Genomic DNA, 17,650 nt, shown 5'->3' on the forward strand with positions numbered 1-17,650 from the left:
GCAGGCACCAGGGTCTAAAATAAGATTATTTATGAATATTTTTACCACCATAAAGACCCTCTTGAAGGGGGGAGCGCTATTTGAAAACACTGGAACATGTCGGGTGAGGCTTAAACCACTGAAGATGATTTATGAACGCATTTGATTGATTTTAAAGTCTAGATAAAGATTATAGAAGCTTATATAAGTTTGTTATCAGGGTTCTGCTTAAGACAAACTCTTTACATCTCTCAGGGTTCATACACATTTTGACCAATGGATTTCAATGACTTTTCAATAACTTTTCCATAACTTTAAAACAAATTTCCATGACCTAAGATTTTGTGAAATCTCGGTGAATACACGAAAAAGTGACAAACTGTAGTATTTAAGGTAATAATAAGAATTCAAAGGCATACAGTAAACCTTAAATGACACAAACCAAAGCAGGCCTGCTTATATTTTGAGCGTATTTCTTTAAAAGCATATGATTTATTTAAAACTCAGCGTAACTGAACGACATGAAAAATATAAATATCGCAAATTTCCATGACTTTTCTAAAACTTTTGGGATTTTATATTTTTCCATGACTTTTCCAGGCCTGGACCCCTGCAGGATAACTGCAGCAGATGGTTTTCGTCCTTCAGTCGAAAAGATCATTCACGAAAGTCTAAATCAGATATGAGATCATCTGACATTCCTTTTCTCCCAGCCTCAGTCTCACCTGTCCAGGCGTCACACGTCCTGCCAGCAGCTGGTCCGAGGAGGACGGGCGCTGGGAGGGAGGCTGCACACGACAGATCGTTAACTCGTCTGATTTGGAACGTGCGACACGCAGCCGCCCGGCGAAGGAGAGCGAGGCTCAGAGGGAGAGCCAGGCTCAGAGGGAATCCAGGATTACAGCGGTGACGTGTCATTTTCGTGGACGTGATATTTCTCGATCGCCTCTCGTGTGAAACGTGGGCTGCCACCCGTCCGGTTGCTCCCAGCTCTCCTCTGGCACCGATCAGTGGAGCAACGTGGAGCAGCATAGACGAGGAGATAATGAGCTCCCGTTGCCTTGTCAACGCCATCCCTTTACCCCCCCCCCCCCACACACACACACACACACACACACACACACTCCTGTGCTCCCCGTGTGCAGAGCTCCTCAGCAAACACGGGATCTAGATAGTGGATGAGATTTCATATTGTCTTAAACCCAACAGGCGGCCACAGGAGCAATTTCCAGCCTCGAGGAGCAGGAGGTTTGCTGCCAGGAGGAAGAGGAGGAGGAGGTGGTGGTGGTGGTGGGGGGGGGGGGTTTAACTGCCTGTGAGAAATACTAATTTTTACACAAAGTATAAGAGGTCAAATTCCACATAAAGTCTAAGCACCAGGGGCCGATAACGAGGTGTCCTTTATGTCCGAGGCCCCGGACGGACACGGGGCTCGACCTGCACTTGGTCTCAGTAACTTACTGAAGCATTTAAATTCAAATGCTTCTAATAAAATGATATTTCACTCTCAGCTTGGTTTTCAATTCATGAGCGTATCCTCAGAGTGGCTTTAACAAGAGCTGCCATGTGGGCACCGGCTAATGAGGACGCGTGTAAGCACAGAGATAAACAAATGGAACTATTGTGTCTTGACTTTATTTCTTTATATTTAACGCTTCTGTTGTGTTTAATATATGATATATTTGCAAATCGCTTCCATTTAAGTTCAGAATCCAGTGTCATGAGGACGTCAGGTCGGGGCTCAGCTGTCAGCGTTTTAAATAACTGAAGAGAAGCAATAGAAAAATAAAAAGGCAAAACAAGAGATCAGGAATGAAATGAGGCCGAGCTCCCAAAGTTACACAATCTACTGAGGCTTACAATTAAACAATTTACATAACTGTTACACAAGACCACACACCGGATGATTAACAGGGGATTAGCGTGACCAGTATCATTACATGTGGGTTTGTGATGGTTTCGTTAATGACTGAAATGTGACACAAGTTTATTTACAATGCAACTTTGCTTTGCTTCACAAAACCATTTGTTTTGGTTTCATTCCCTGTTTGTGTTTCTCTGAAAACTCACAGTGGAACAAAGAAAAACCCCAGAGTTTGTTAGTCTGAGTTGATAGTTGGAGAAACTTACTCTGCAGCTGTTAGCGTGAGGAACTTCTCCCTCTGTTAAGTAAGTTTTCACATCCATAGAAACAGCATCCAACCAATCAGAGAGAAATGTCAGGAGACGTTCAGGTTGAAATTGCTCGTAAGTGAATAAAGCACCAGAGACACAGTTTCCTTCCAGAGAGACGGAAATGATGATTACTCACTCCGTGTCCCTCCAGCTTCACATCTCAAACGTGTGTTTTAATCCAAAGGTTCCTCCTCACGTCCCAGTTCCCTCTGTGGTTCCAGTTTAAAGCTCCTCTCTGTGTCGCTCGTCAACAACTGGGGTCGGTTCTGAGGGAAACTCACATTCCTCGTCTTCTATCTACATTTGCATCATGACATTTCCTGCAGAGCGACATTCCCCCCACTACCTGTGTGTCACCAGACTGTGAGATTCCAAACCAGACACACACACACAGAGACAAACACACACACACACTAGATTCAACTCCGTCACGCACTCCAGGAAGTGGCTCGTTCACCAGCTCCCTGCAATCAGCTGATTTGCTCTTTGTTGACACCGTAAACAGTTTCTCCTCCAGCCAGACGTCCCACAAGCAGTCGACTGGGTCTTCAAACAATCGCTCTAATCAACTGCTTTGTTAACACAACATACATCGAGAAGCTCAGCATATTTATTCTGCGTCAATCAACATTTTTCAATCAAATATTTGCTTTCTCTTTTTATTTTGAGGACAAGCTGATTTCCAAGTTCTGCCTTTAAAACATCTGCTGGTAAATTCTGTTGAAAAGCTAAAGTCCCTCTCTCCCCGCTGACTCTTTATTTCTGTTTGAACCAGACATCGATATATTTCCTTTTTAACAAAAGTGGCTGCTGAAACTAAAACACGAGAAAAGAACCGAACATGTTTTTCATCCTCTTTGAGTCAAAGGATGAAAATCTCACATCTTACCTGGATTTGTAAGAGAAGCTGATTTGCATGTGGAGAGATTTAAAAAAAAATCTAAAATATTCTAACAGGACTTTTGAGAATTAGAGTGCAAGGATATAAAAAGTAGAAAAAGAAATTCAGACTGAAGCAACTTTAATGACTGATCCAGCTCATGTGCTGTGGAGGAGACTTCCCCCCCCCAAAAAAACGTCACCTTGTCCAGGTTCCAGGATGAATCATGACATCAGCGTTGATTAAACGTAAACACCGGGCGGTAAATACGCGACGCCCGTCAAAGCACTTATTTTAAACTCCCGGGGAGCGTTGGCCAACTGCATGAGTCACGACAGCTAAATGAAAAGATGGCCCGACCCTTCACCAGTTTGTTTTTCCTCCCGACAGAGGCTCAGCTCCGTGTCAGCGTGTTGGCCGGTGCTGGGACATGAGGTGGTGAGAACGCCCTCCACCATGTTGTTAGCTGGCACTCTCATGTGCTCCGGAGGGGGGGGGGGGGGGGGTATGTGGCCCAGCTTCACTCCTGCCTCGCTCTGCTAATGGCTTTCCAAGATTGTGGGCTGCCATTTGTCAGTTTGACTGATGTCCCGGCCATGAGGATCAATCTCCCTCCACCATCCCTCCCTCCAACATCAGAGGGAAATACAGTGCCGCGGCACGTGGGGGCCGGAGCGGCATGGGTGGCCATCCCGGAATCGAACTTGAAACGGTAAGCCTCCACCTTGCAGGTACGTGTGCAGAGCAGAGCGAGGATAAAGGAAGACAGGACGGAAAAAAAGGAGAAACTTGGCAATTCTCATTTTGTTCATAATAGAAGAGCATCAAACAAGGCCAGGACCCACAGGAAACACAGGGGGGGGGGGGGGGCTGTTCCTATTCCTGGAATATTCTCTGTGAGAAACCCGGGGTCCGTCTCTCCCCTCTCACTACATTAAGTGATTCTTATTGAAGCCTTGAAAACAGGAAACATTAAGTCTCTGGAGAGGAGAGGGAGAGTAAGTGATTTCGCCTGCACGAGTGAGAGAGAGAGAGAGAGAGAGAGATAGAGAGAGAGAGAGAGAGCGCTGAGTGAATGAGGTGTGGCATCTGAATATAAAGCAGGTGGGGGTGGGGGGGGGAGCAGCAGGGTGAGAAGAACAGCTGAAAGAGGCCGCGGGCCCCAGGTGAGGCCCCGTGGTCGCTCATTTCACCGGCCTGTGACTCACACCGACAGGTCAGCTGGGAGACTTCAAGACACGTCTCAACACGTAGACGCACACATAAAACCTGCACGCACACACACACACAGACAGACACACACAGACACACACACTCCCCTGCCTGCACTGCAAAATCATTTCCTTTTCAATTTGCCACACAATAACCGAGTCGCTGTTTATTGACCTTTACTGCGGCGCTTTTCACCAGGAGCTCACCTCCTCGGCTCCCGGCACAGAAATAAAGATCCAACTGCTCAGGTGCAGCTCACGCCTCCACCGCTCGCCATCGACAGCGAGGACGTGTGGCGAGCGTCCCCCCCGGGGGTGGGGGGGGGGGGTCTCCCTGACAGCTCTGATGACTGGATCATCAGAGAAGACAACTGGATGTTCTAACCGTCATTAGCGCGGCAGCAGATCAATTAGAGGGAATCAGAGACGTGAAGGTCTGAGAGGCACGAGGCTGCAGAGGAACAATCCAGGATTCAAACTGAAACCTGATTGAATCTCACAAACAGGAACCAGCTCTGAATTCACCAAATAAAGCTGGAACTGATTTGTTCCACCAAATGTACTCTTCAAGCTCTGTCACATGATTTCCAGTTCCCTGAGCCCGTTCAGGTTTTTGATTTAGTTTGTAAGTTTTCTTCTTCTTAGACGTTTAAGATTTAAGATTTATTGAACGCCAGGTGGCTTCTGTCATCCGGCCATTTTATTTCATGGTCGTCCATCTGGTTTTGGATTGGAAACAACTATAAAGTTTGATAATTAAAAGGAAATTTAACGAAAATGCATGAATACAAGAAGCTGAAATCAGCTAAATGTTAATGTTGTTGCTTTATACAAATTAAAATGATGATTTCTATGATTGGTGTTTGGCCTGGTTCAGGTAGAAATGTAATCTAACACAGAATGAATGTCATAGAACATAGATATTGCAGTTATGGGACTTTCTAACACAACACTACCTTAGAATGAAATCAATTAGTCAGAGTGTGTCTTGTTAACACTGCAGCCTGATCTGGAGCAGTTTTCTTTGGACACTTCATATTCAGTGTTTCAGGACATTTTAAATTTCTCCAACATTCCCGGTGATGAGAACTAGAGGTGGTCTGTCACCGAGAGGAGGCTGGTTACAGCTCCAGTCCTATTAGGCTGATGAGCAGCGGGGGGGGCTTATCCGCCAAAACAGCTGGGGTTACACCACAGCTCCCACCGTAAGTAGTGCCACGACTCAACGAGCACACGCAGGGAGAATGAGAGGGAAGCAACAGGAAGTGAGATACAAGAGACACTGAAGCTTCTGGGAGGAGATCAGAACAACACGGAGAATCATGAGATCCTGTGAGAAGCTGCTGTTTACAAAGCTAGAGGTAAAATATCATATTTTGAATCTGAACCGGTCAATACAGTTCCAATATGAGTTTGTTTACCACTAGATATGGTTTATTAAAGAAGAGAATACTGAGATAACGGCTCCAAAACTCCACCTGATGACCTGTTAACTCATTTTAACAAGAATAAACACTTTCAAAAGATATAAACAATATTGAAGATTATTTTCATAATCAAATTCTTGGTGACACTGGTTCATATCTCAAATTCCTGAATCTGATAAAACAAAAGAGGCAGAAAGAAAAAAAGATGGCGACCTGGGAAAGACATTAGCCTCGTTCACTTTTACCCAGAAACCCGTCTGCTGCTCTAACCTCCCAGGAGGTGGCACACTCTGTAACACCCCATCCCTCCACAGGGGGCGCTGCACAGACTCCCCTTGTGTGAAGGCGACTGAGCTGCTCCCGGCTCACTGCCACTCTTTGCCAGGAAGTGTGACATCACCGGTGTCGGTGTAATTAAGACCTTGACGATGGCGTCTGGGCGAGATGAGCGAGCAGCTGATGACACAGAGGAGACCTCTGAGTGAAGGACTTCTCCAGCCTCTGGGTTCCATTAATGATCTCCCACGTGACAGGGAACACAGGAACGGATCCGGCTGCTCCTACAAACAGAAGCGTAGCAGCGTCACAGCCGTCTCTCTCTCCTGATTCATCAAAGTTCCGTGTCTGCCAGCGCCTCCTCTACAGAGCGGAGCGCCTCCTCTACATAGCGGAGCGCCTCCTCTACAGAGCGGAGCGCCTCCTCTACAGAGCGGAGCGCCTCCTCTACAGAGCGGAGCGCCTCCTCTACAGAGCGGAGCGCCTCCCCTGCAGCCCGCCATTCATCATGGGGGGAGCGGGGCTGCTGCAGTCATCTTAATGCAGTGCAGCCCCACAGAGGTCCGAGGTCACACGCTGCTGCCATGAATCCCTCGCCCTGCCTCGGAGAGCGGAGCGGGGGGGTAGCAGGGAGATAAGAGCTGCACAGTTCTGTCAGGTTAATGTTGGTATCACCTTACTAACAGTATCTGCATCGGGGCGGGTCATATACACACACACACACACACACTGTGCCGGGGAGACGGGTAATGTGTAACCAGTGTTGAACGATGAGTCCACCTTAAAACACGGCTGTGAAAAACAAACCCCGGCTGCAAACTCCACATTCCAGTCCACCTTACAGGAACATGGGGGATATGAAAGGGGAATTTTAGCTATTTTACACGTACTTGTAGGGAAAGGTTGATGGTTCTAGAGGAGCTTTGCAGAGAGGGATGATGACGTTAAGGCGACGTCACGAGGGTCAACTCGTGACAAGAGACTTGAGTCTTTACAATATCCTTATTTAGAAAGATGAGGGGCGCAGGTAGCTCAACACACTGCTCGTCTTCACCCTTCATCTCTTTACGTCTCCATGTTGAGCATCATGTCCCTGAACAGAAATGCCTGAAGAGCTGCAGAACAATGTAAATACAGGTCTCTGGATGCTGGAGACAAAGTTCAACATCCCATAAAGAAACATCCACTGGAGCCACAGCGGGGGAAGTTGACTCCTGAGCACAGCATTGGTTAAACAGCGACAGCTACATTATGAATATAAACAGAAGCTGGAGCCTGGTATTATGAGGCTGTTTGTTGCCCAGCTGTGTTTCCACACACACACACTGTCCTCGAGTTGGCAGCTCCGACTGGTTATTTGTGGAAACTGCAGAGAAATCAGCCGCTCGTTATCGGAGCCTCACACCGATTACATTTCCTCACAAGTGTTATCGTCATCTCTTGAAGAAACACACCACGTTTTGCAGCTGGATGGAAATCGGAACCACAGAGCCCACAGCTGCTCTGGTCGTCTCCTCCCATCACTCCCACCAGTCTGACGTCGCCTCCAGTCAAAGTCCCCCATTAAGTCATTTAGATGTGCAGCTTGACCACAGGAGCAGAGGAGCCAGGTGCAGAGTCATGATTGTAAACAGCTCACAACAAACACGCCTTCCAAGTCAACACGAGCTGGACTGAAACCAGTTTACATCAAAATCCCTGAGGTCGCTTCTACTAAAAGAGCAAACAACCTGGAGTGATGGCAGCTAAGAGGAGTCACTCTTTCCTACATGAGGAGAACTTTATGATCCGTGGCTTCACTCCTGCCGTGAGGAGGGCGAGCGACAGAGGAAGAGAGAGTTCAGAGCCACGAGGAATGAATGAAACCGTGTGAAACAGCTGAAGGTCACGATATCTACTCTAAAACAAACTTTGAATTCAAGACGCTAAACATTCAATCTCGACCTCCCTCTCGTGCAAACGTAAACAGCCTTATGGGAAATTTAAAACTGATGCATGATGAACAAAATTCAATGAATTCTGACCCACAAAACTACCGTTTGACATTCCTGAAGTTTAGGTATTCCATCACGGTGCAGACAAGTGGGAGGTAAACAGAGTGCAGCTCAGATCTAAAGCCGACACACTGCTCCTCAGATCAAAACCACGTCAAGACGCTCGGTGCATCGGCTCACACCGCTGCCGCTCGACCAACGAGTCAAAGGAATCGAGCTCACGGAACGGACGCCACGGTGAAACGGTCCCTGCGAAGTCGGACGGCGAACTCGAAAAGGACATTAAAGCAAAGTGTTTGTCTCAGCAGGTGAAGTGTTCGTTATTTCCTTACTTTGCCGGCTGCTCTTGGCAGGAAGGCGTCGGGGGTAATTGGCATGCAGGCTCCGGCCGGGCAGTCAGACGAGCCAGGTCCCGGGCTCCGGCACAACGGCTCCGCTGTGCCCGCAAAATTAGTTTAAAGCTGTGATTCAGCAACAGGCTGAGACCTGTACACACCCCCGCCGCTGCCATCCATCACTACAAATCCATTTCTCTGGGCTGGGCAGGGCAGCACACACACACACACACACACACACACACACACACTTACAGACACACACACACAGAGAACACAAGCAGGTAGAGATTCTGTCGATACAGGTTTTTCCACAGTTTTTAAGGCGTCTATATTTGGCAGTGGTTCAGGATCTTTTCACTTCTTAGTCATGTGCATGTGACAGGATTTCCTAATAAGTCAAACTCAACAAAGAGGCCTAACCCCCGGTGATAATCCACAGTGACATCACCCATTGGTTTGCTGCCATTTTGGGTTTAGATCCTAGTTTAGAGTTTGTCACGTTGTCCAGCTCCATCTTGTTTTTAATGAAAACAGAAAAAACAATATTGGAGGAGCAGGGGGTGGAGCCTACATGCCCATCTACACCTCCTGCCTGCACCCATTGGACGGCACTAGCTGTCAATCACACGGTGGTATGGGGCTCTATCCTCTATTTATAAATCAAGTGGGAACAGAGAACTTCCCCATCAGCTCCACTTTTCAGACCCTGAGTCTACATCCATTTTTATCTCCAGACTAACGGGGGGGGGGCGACTACCCACGGCTCGACTAAGTGTATCAGTCAAAGCAGATGTGGGAGGAAGACAATGGCTGGAATTGAGTTTAGGAAGGTGGTGAAGAGGGAGGACGGGGGGGGGTTACAGCGGATCGACTCTTCTCATTAACTTTGCCGAGGCCTGGGGAGAGGTAGAGGAGGGGGAGGAGGCGGGGGGGAGCGATGGAGAGGAGGGGGAGGCGGGTTTAATGAAGACTCCTGCAGCGACGGTTCGTCTCGCCCACTGTGCGGCCCGGTGAGTCAGCCTGGCAGACAGATGGGCTGAGGAATTGATCAGCAGAGACAGTCCACAGAGATGTGCTCAGACTCCGGGGCTGTGTTTCAGTCGAGGTGGAGAACACTATCAAGGATATCAGAGGCGGGGAAATGTCACTGGATATTTCTCTAACCAGTGGGAGACAAAACTCCACTTGCACAGAGGAAGGTGATCTAAATTGGAGTTTCATTTGCACCGACAGTTAGGGAGGGGCCGGGAACACGAAAACCAAATCACCCGGGCTTATTATCCATCAGAACGGCACCGGGTGGAGTCAGAAACAGAACCCTGGATAACTCCACCCGCTCCTGAGGCTGCGGACCACAGACTGAATAAACATGGACGTCTCTTCCTCCTGCAGCGATACAGACATCAAGTGAAACATATCCTGGATGCTAAAGCTGCCATTTGGGGCATTTGAAGCCGGAGAGTGTCTCAATGTAGGGGCGGCCTTCTTATGAGGCCAAACCAAACCAAACCGGTCTATAGTCTGATCTGTGTCACCAGCTTGTCCCGCCCTTAACGCTGCCACAGAGCTGCCACCAGACACAATGATAATCAACTGACTTTTGTTCTGCTTCATTATTCCGGGTCTTACACAACGATCTCTCCTTGGGAATTGTTTATTGTTGTTTATTACACAATGTACTGTTCTGCAGCTGCTGTGGCATTTTGGCCCCATGGGAACAATAAAGTATATTTAATTTGATTTGATTGAGGTTTTAATGCCCCTCGGTTTTTAACATGTTTATCATTAACTGTTCTTTCGAGTTGAATCTCGATCCTCAAGTGAAGAGCGTCTCATCAGTTGCAGACGCCATCAGCTCTTTGAAGAAGAAGAAGTCTCTGAGAGACGCTTGAATTGAGACAGTCTGTGAGGTAGTGATCAGGGGGAGGAGCTTCGATAGCGAGGTCCCACCGATCCATGGCAAGCTAGTCTCAGCTGTCAATCAAGACAATTGCCCCCATTTCTATAGCATCAATTAACCAATTAAAACAAAAACCTTCAGCACTGGACTCTATATCCAGTGCTGAGGGTAAAATTACATGAAAACATCTTTGGATATTTCATTTTGGTCCATGTCCCATCTTCTAACATGGAGAAGACAGTATTCATGAGACATACTGCAGCTAGCCTCCAGGTGGCGATCAAGACACTTCTGTCCATCTTTATAAACAGTCGCTGCTGAGGACGTATTGAAACCGAGGCTTTTCGGTGACCCGGCCCCTCGCCGCTCTGCTGTCCTCTGTCGAGAGCTGTCCCACTTTCAGCCCCGGCTCTGTGTGACATCTATCTTTCACACGAGCGGCAACATCCCTGCTAACCCCCCCACTAACCCCCCCCCCCGCTAACCCCCCCGCTAACCCCCCCGCTAACCCGGCGCTGCCGCTCTCATTTTCCTCGTCTATTGTTCCAGGCTCAGAGATTCAGCCCGGCACAGTGAGCCCCTGCAATTCTGTCATCTCCACAAACTCAATACTTGCCTGCACTGCTGATAAGCAGCCAAACACCGAGGTGGTGAATAAATCACAATACGGCGCAGACACACTTCTGACACCAGGAGGAGGCCTATTTATTTGGTGTATTTTCAGTTGTATTGAGGGATTGAGAATCCAGTGGCGTGTGCAGCTCCTTGCGGTATCACATAGTACACAATGTGTGCATCAGTCCAATCCCTGCAGAGAGACACTGAACAAAGAGAAGATATCCGCCTGTTGTCAGAGAAAGGCTTTCATATAAATCTGATTTAAAATGAAATCTGCATTTCATGGTTTTGAATCTGCAGATTTGGGATATTCGAAGCAAATAAGAGGAAAAATTATATATCTATGTTCTGAGAAATCTGCAAAAATGTTAAGATATGAAATGGCTATTGATTTGCCCCGATTCCAGATCTGATCCTAAATGTTAAACATTTCTTCGTGACCCTGACGCAGCCTTACGCCAAGTTTCATGTTAATCTGTTGTGTAGTTTTTGTGTAATCCTATTTAACTAGAGACAAACACAGGAGGAAGCTAGAAAACATGTCTCCACCAAGGCACCAACACTGCCTTTAATTCAATCAAGTTCTACACACACACAAAATGTAAAAAAATATCCTGGATCCACCCAAACGGACCAATAAGAAGCTTCCATCCTTCCAACAAGTATTTTTGTTTAATTCTACAAACAAACACATGACAGTGAAACACCGAAGCTCCTCTGCAACTTAAAGCATGAAGCCTGAACAGAAACTCATCTTCTCTATCTGACTCGTCTTCCATATCACACAGAGTATTAGTTCCTGTATCACACAGAGTTCTCTGGATCTTCACCAGTGCTGGAGGGTCAAGTCACAAAGAGTCAAGACTGTAACACAAGAGAACAAAGTCCTCTACAAACGCACAATCCATTCTGTCTGTGTTGTGTGTACTTTTCCATCACGTGACTTCCACCAGTTTTCTTCTGCTTGTCAAACTAGTTATTTTGCTCCAGCACTAGAATTATCAGCTGTTTGAGTGATAGACCGGTTTCTTATTGATACAGATTTATTAAGGACAAGGCAGAAAATCAATTAACCTCAGAACAACAACATGATGGGCCCATTTATCATTTTATTTATGTAATTGTGGTGAATTGAAGTTTTTCTTCTGAATGGAATATCAAGCTTAGGTGTGAAAAGGTCTTTTCAATGCGTCTCTCAAATTAGCTTTGTGCTTTTGCAAATAGCTGCAGCCTAACCCTCCTGTTGCTAATGGCCAAGCCGACATAATGGGTTAACAAATTACTGGTATATTTAATAAATATATTAAAAGAAAATTGAATGTTATCAAACCCCCTGACAAAGAAATGTAACAATGGATAAACAGTTTATCCATAAACTTCATTATAATTTACTAAAAATAAACCAAACATATGTTCATGTTTTCTGCGTTCTGTAAAAAAAGTTTTCACACTAACTAACAGATGCAATTATTGTCCGTGTCTGTGTGTTGTTGGAAACAGACTAATTGCTCAGGCTCTATTTTTAATGAGTCTCTAAAATGACCCGGGCGGTGATGTCCGCAGGTTCAGGGCTTTTCAATTAGCAGCAGGATATTCTGCAGGTAATTAAAATTCCCTCCCGGTGGTGAATCCACCTCTCGCCACTTCACAAAAAGAGGTTTTATATTTACAGCTAAACAGTTAATGACGGTTACAAAAAAAGAGAAAGACGAGCAAACTGAAGACTTCACCAGATTTATGAAAGAAAGGTTTTAAATTAATTCACCTCCTTCTCCTGATGCACCGAGTCGGTTTGTGTCTCATGTGCCGGTGACACATTTCTTTGACATTTGCTGAAGGACTGTAACCGACCTGGCAGAGAAAGAGCATCGAGTGAGACAGATTCTTATAGTTAGATCTGTGGAGCCCCCCCCCCACCCCAACCCCCGGTGGGTCTGCAAGAATTCAGTGCCTTAACACGGTCACCATAGTTCCCACTGGCTGACACCGCTGGCGAATGGACTGGTCGCACTGGAACATTCGAGACGACACTGGCAGAGCCTGTGTGCATCGTCTCACAATGAAGACCTCGGGGAACGAGGGAGCAGTCTCACCGAGCCAGCTGCTTTTAGAGGAAGTGAAGAACTTTGGTGGTGAAACACGGCGGAGGACGAGGAGGGGGGGGAGAGATGGGGGGACAGGCCTGGCAGGGCGTCCGTCTCCAGCTGGCGTACGGTGGAATGTTAATTAGGACGGCAAACACCAGACACCTCCTTCCTGAATGTCACATCCTCATGTGGAGCCGGGAAGACGCCGACGGGTTCTGTTTCCTCCCGTCGGGCAAAACGCTGCCGTTGTTTGTTTGTGTTTCCAGCGGCAGTTTCTCCTGTGTTCTTATTTATTTATATATTTATAAAGATGTTGTTTTTTTTTAACCCCCGAGCATTTTCTTTTAAGATTCCGCGGCTCCTCCTCTCAGCCCTTCTGTTGTGTGATGAATGGCTCCATTTCAACTCCAGCGTTTTTTGGTCTTTTTTTTTTCATTTTAGCTGCAATAGATTTCAATCTGTGCAATCGTGTAGAAAACAAGATTGATCTTTCTAAAACAAGGTGGGGCAGGGTGTGGGGGGGTGTGGGGGGGGGAGGGGGTACACACTGTACTTAAGGCTCATGTAGAAAGTCTCAGACACGGTTCTCAGGACTTGATAAGAAAAGGCTGAGAGGCCGAGGGGGGAGGGGGGGGGGGGTAAACAGACGTGGTGGTGGTTTGTAATGAGACATGACAGAGTGAGAGAGCTGTGGCCTTTTAAATGGCAGCGCTCGTTATCAGCCCCGTTTCACAGCCTCCGAGGGCCAGACTCCCAGATAATTGGTCATCAGTAACGAAGGGGTCGGACAGGAGACCCGCCGGAGCTGAACACGGGAGGTTGCTCAACCAACGAGGCAGCGTCACGGAGGAATCGAACCCACGCGTGTGCAGGTTCAAGTTCCACTGTTTCTCGTGATTTATCTATATTACAGTGTCTAACCAATGGCCTTGGGTTGCCTTTGAATTTGAAGCAAACCCTGAAATTACTTGTAATAATAAGTGCCTCCCTCACGAACCAGCCAAAATTAATCACACAGGGCAAGTGGATTGGAAAATGAATCCCTGCCGCGGAGGTGAGAGGAGCAGCGTGATGTTCAGCAGGGACCCAGGGAGGTTTCTGCTCAGGACAGTTAATATGAAATCTGAATACGTTTTTCTTTAATAATCATTGGGTCATTGCAAGAGGGGGGGGGGGGGGGGGGGGGGGGTTTATGCCGAAGTTGTTTTAAATTGAACGACTTAAACGAAGGACGGGTTCTGGAGGAAGTTGGAGGTGTAATAACTCACAAGCCGTCATCTCACCTCTCCTCCAGCAGAGAAAGAGAAATTATTTTTCTTGCAGCCGGACGCCAGGAGAGAGAGAGAGAGAAAAGAGAGAGAGACTCGAAGGGTGCAACGGAGAAAAGACAAACCTGTCGGAGGTCCACGGGGTTGAACTGTGTACACGCCGGCTGCCAGCTTACATTTCGTCTTAGTGTCACAGTTTGTTTGGGAGCATCATGGACACGCTAAAAAGATCGGGCTCCCCCCCCCACACCACACCTCCCAACAGAAGAGTTTCTAAACGTCACTCACGATCATGCAGCCGCCAGGGAGAGAATAGAGAGAGAGGGAGAGAGAGGGTGGAACAGGACAAAATGAAAGAACTCTACAGAGAGAGACAAAGAGGAGCGAGGGATAAAGTAAGAAAGCTAATCCTCCTCTCCCGTGGCGCTCGGTCCTGAAAAGGCTCCTGAGCTGCAGCGATTGGACGAAGGACAACAGGACATCCTCAAGTCTGAAGGTTATCGGCCATCTTAGAGCGGAGCCCCGTTTCTCAGCGTTAGGAACAACACATGTATCCTCTCTCCTGTCTCCTCTCTCCTGTGTCCTCTCTCCTGTCTCCTCTCTCCTGTCTCCTCTCTCCTGTGTCCTCTGTCCTGTCTCATTCTCTCCTGTGTCCTCACTCCTGTGTCCTCTGTCCTCTCTCCTGTCTCCTCTCTCCTCTCTCCTGTGTCCTCTCTCCTGTGTCCCCTCTCCTGTGTCTTCTCTCCTCTCTCCTGTCTCCTCTCTCCTGTGTCCTCTCTCCTCTCTCCTCTCTCCTGTGTCCTTTCTACTGTCTCCTCTGTCCTCTCTCCTCTCTCCTTTGTCCTCTCTCCTGTGTCCCCTCTCCTGTGTCTTCTCTCCTCTCTCCTCTCTCCTCTCTCCTGTGTCCTCTCTCCTCTCTCCTCTCTCCTCTGTCCTTTCTACTGTCTCCTCTGTCCTCTCTCCTCTCTCCTGTCTCCTCTCTCCTGTCTCCTCTCTCCTCTGTCCTGTCTCCTGTGTCCTCTCTCCTCTCTCCTGTCTCCTGTCTCCTCTGTCCTTTCTACTGTCTCCTCTGTCCTCTCTCCTCTGTCCTTTCTACTGTCTCCTCTGTCCTCTCTCCTGTGTCCTCTCTCCTGTCTCCTGTCTCCTCTCTCCTGTCTCCTCTCTCCTGTCTCCTCGCTCCTGTCTCCTCTCTCCTGTCTCCTCTCTCCTGTCTCCTGTCTCCTGTCTCCTCTCTCCTGCCTCCTGGCTCCTCTCTCCTGTCTCCTCTCTCCTGTCTCCTCTCTCCTGTCTCCTCTCTCCTGTCTCCTCTCTCCTGTCTCCTCTCTCCTGTCTCCTCGCTCCTGTCTCCTCTCTCCTGTCTCCTGTCTCCTCTCTCCTGCCTCCTGTCTCCTGTCTCCTCTCTCCTGTCTCCTCTCTCCTGGCTCCTCTCTCCTGTCTCCTGCTCCGGCAGCAGAGAGCGTGGGAACGGCTCTCAGAGCGCCGGGCGGAGGCGGACGCCCGACTCGGATCTATCGACCTGCGCTCGCGGTGCACATCTTCATGCCTGATGTGGCCTCCTGCCAAACGCACCGCAGTTTAAAATGGAACGTATCGATCACGGTGAATCTATAAACGTGCTCTCATGAAGCTGTGAAGAACAAAGTGATGCTTATATAACACAGAGGAGGACTAAACGGGCTGCAGAGGGTTTCACATGAACCGGTTTTATGCAGATACAAATTGTGCAACACAAATGAAACGTGTGTGTTGGTTTTCAAGGGATTTTGGAATCACTGGGATATTTTGAAAGCTTTCAGTGTCAAAGTTGACTTAGTGGACTACAGTTCCCATCATGCTCTGGGGGATCCAAATGGTAAATGCAATCATTTTCAACACATTCCCATTTGACTGAGGGTCATGTCAGGCCGCCTTGGCTTCGGTTGAACTGGATTCACCTCGAGCGGTGAATCCGAACACATCTGAACCAGTGTCTGTAACAAAGAGGCCTGGTGTCAGTCTTCAGGTCTGTGCTCACAGAGCTGGACCACACAGCCTGTTCAGGTTCTCAGCTCCAGTCAGGAAGGCAGGATGTCAAACACGCCGTTAATATGGAGACGCTCGAGTGACGCGCTGAAGAGGCTCTTTTCTCTCCGAGCTGATTTAAATATCAAAACATGATGTAAAACGGTGATTAAAAGCCAATTACAGCGCGCGTCAATTAAAAGTCAATTACGTGTTTTAAGGGCTGCAAGTGGGTTCGTGTCAAGGTGATGGCGGAGGAAGCAGAGAACAAAGGAGGAGGAGGACGGATACAAAGCAGGGAAGTGAAGGAGGAGAATGAAAGAAAGGGTTGAGGCGGCTGCTGGAGTCAACATTTGGATTTATATAGTATTTCACAGTCAGACGTGAGGACACGGTCTTCTGCAGAGACGGATTTCTTCCACTCTCGTCACCGTGCAGTCATGAATAATGAACAATTTGCTTTAAGGCAGCATTCAATTAAGAGCCCGATCCACTGGGAACACGAGTGGGAATGCATTCTGACAAAAGCTTAAAATATAATAAGAATAAAGCCGATCGGCCTCTTACTCAAATGATTCCATTAGAAAGTCCTACAGCCTCCCTCCTGGCCAAGTTTCAGCTGACTGATCCTGTATTACTTATTTATGCGGCAGTAATGAACTGTAAATATGAAAAAAGGGCAAAGCGGGGGTAAAGGAATAATATATTCCGGCACAGTGTACGCTACAGCTGCCAGGTTTCTGATCCCCCGCCTGGAGCCGGCAGGAGAGGCCGTGTTGAGAAGCAGCGGAGGCGACACGCCGCCGGTTCAGCCTCGACACTCCGGGACACGAGGCTGAGGCGCCGCTGCCGGATTCACCTTCAGACGGTGGAGCGATCCTCGTCCCACAGGGGCTCTGCCGGGGGGGAAGGAACCCAAACAGCTGAGGGCTACGCCGCTGCCGCTTAAGCATGTGTTAATTATTGAGAAAAGCCTGAAATTGAAACGAACAGAACCTTCCACTCGGGGGGGCTTGTTCGGGGGTAATGACGAGGTTCGGAGCGAGGAGGAGGAGGGGGGGGGGGGCAGTACCGAGTGGTTCTGTGTGAGAGTCTGTCTCACCCTCGTTTCATGTTTTTCAAAAGGTCCCAAGAAAACATGAGCAGTGCAGCCGGCTTCAGTCCGGTCTGTCACCCGTCAGTGATTCCTCCGCCTGCCTCCACTTGCTGGGCCGCTCCATCCCTTCACTCGCTAATTCACCCAAATCACCGCCAATCAGCCCGGGCACACAATCAGCAGGAACTAATTCTGCTCACGCACGCTGGTGTGCGACTGTAATCAAGCAAACAAGCCACAGTTTGCAGCCCGAGCACTTTCCTTCAAACCACTGAGGCGCTGAAGGGGGGGGGGGGGGGGGGGGTGGGGGGTAGTCTGGGGTTATTAAAGGAAGGGTTAGACTTGGGGTCACCAGCACCGTCAAACCTCGTCTGGCTCCGCCCCCTCTCATTTGTCTGGC

General features: G+C 48.2%; 1 protein-coding gene across 4 annotated transcripts in view; it reads right to left on the bottom strand.

Annotated features, from left to right (window-relative positions):
- sema6e (sema domain, transmembrane domain (TM), and cytoplasmic domain, (semaphorin) 6E) overlaps positions 1–17,650 on the bottom strand; it is a 132,079-nt gene that overhangs the window by 85,877 nt on the left and 28,552 nt on the right. Inside the window, exon 1 of one of the 4 annotated variants that reach the window (XM_062399296.1) lies at positions 2,291–2,462. The exons of the other annotated variants lie outside the window; for them this stretch is intronic. The gene's annotated coding sequence lies outside the window, so the exon portion shown is untranslated. Of the gene's footprint in view, positions 1–2,290; positions 2,463–17,650 lie in introns of those variants that run through there. 4 annotated transcript variants of the gene reach the window in all.

The sequence above is a fragment of the Platichthys flesus genome, chromosome 11 (genome assembly GCF_949316205.1).
Source record: "Platichthys flesus chromosome 11, fPlaFle2.1, whole genome shotgun sequence".
In the NCBI taxonomy this organism is placed as follows: domain Eukaryota; kingdom Metazoa; phylum Chordata; class Actinopteri; order Pleuronectiformes; family Pleuronectidae; genus Platichthys; species Platichthys flesus.